The 1,265-nt window shown below is 48.5% G+C and overlaps 1 protein-coding gene across 2 annotated transcripts in view; it reads left to right on the forward strand.

Moving 5' to 3' along the window:
* The window catches only part of ZFP14 (ZFP14 zinc finger protein), a 43,717-nt gene that overhangs the window by 15,156 nt on the left and 27,296 nt on the right, over positions 1–1,265 (forward strand). The gene's annotated exons all lie outside the window — the stretch shown is intronic.

Raw genomic sequence — 1,265 nt, forward strand, 5'->3', positions numbered from 1 at the left:
CTGGGATTACAGGCTTGAGCCACCGCGCCCAGCAGGCCTAAACTTTCATGTGTGTCTTGACAGCTTTGTCAAGACCCTAAAGGCCTAACCATGAGTTTCCCTGCTCTTACTCGACATGCCCACACCCAGCGGGAAAGGCTTCCTACTCAGCTAGTTCCCCTATGAGCTGGACAAGTTACACCCCTCGGGGTCCTCAACCTGATGGGTTTCACCTCCCTCCTAGCCTATGGAATTATTCAAACAAGCCAATCACATACCACTATAGGAACCAGGGAACACCTCACCTTGTTATTACTGTAAAGCCTGCCTCCCACACCCCTGCTTGTTCATGCTGTTCTTGAATGCAACCCCCTTGTGCCCCTGCGTGATGTATGATGTCCTCTCTCAGGCTCTGAATATATGCATCTAACAAATTGCTGTCAATCTCATCTGTTGGGCGTGGGCTATTTGATTGTCTTGTACTTTTTAGGGCAGGGATCCCTCCTTCACCAATAGGGTGAATAGGATGTGATCAGAATAGGACTGCAAATAGATACATCGATCAATGGAGATTTCCTCCTGTGGAAAAGAATGCCAGGAACGAGGTCCATTGTGTATTTTTACAGGATGTGCTGGTCTAAAGCAGGATTTCTCAACCTTGGAACTATTGACTTTTTTTTTTTTTTTTTGAGACCGAGTCTTACTCTGTCGCCTAGGCTGGAGTGCAGTGGTCTCAGCTCACTGCAACCTCCGTCTCCTGGGTTCAAGTGATTTTACTGCGTCAGCCTCCTGTAGCTGAGATTACAGGCTTCCACCATCACACCCAGCTGGTTTTTGTATCTTTAGTAGAGACAGGGCTTTACCATGTTGACTAGGTTGGTCTCAAACTCCTGACCTCAAGTGATCTGCCCACCTTGGCCTCCCAAAGTGTTGGGATTACAGGCATGAGCCACTGCACCTGGCCTGAACTATTAACATTTTGCTGGAGAGTCTTGTATTGTAGGAGGCCGTCCTGTGCATTGTAGGATGTCTTAACAGTGTCCTTGGCCTCTACCCATTAGATGCCTGTAACACTCACACCCTTTCCTCCAATTGTGACAACGAAAGTTGTCTCCAGATATGGCCAGATACCTTTTGGGGAGCAAAATGACTCTTCATGAAAATGGCTGATACAGGGGGCCAGGCGTGGTAGCTCGCATCTGTAATCCCAGCACTTTGGGAAGCCGAGGCGGGTGCATCACGAGGTCAGGAGATCGAGACCATCCTGACTAACATGGTAAAACCCT

This window comes from Colobus angolensis, unplaced genomic scaffold (genome assembly GCF_000951035.1).
Source record: "Colobus angolensis palliatus isolate OR3802 unplaced genomic scaffold, Cang.pa_1.0 Scaffold31, whole genome shotgun sequence".
In the NCBI taxonomy this organism is placed as follows: Eukaryota; Metazoa; Chordata; class Mammalia; order Primates; family Cercopithecidae; genus Colobus; species Colobus angolensis.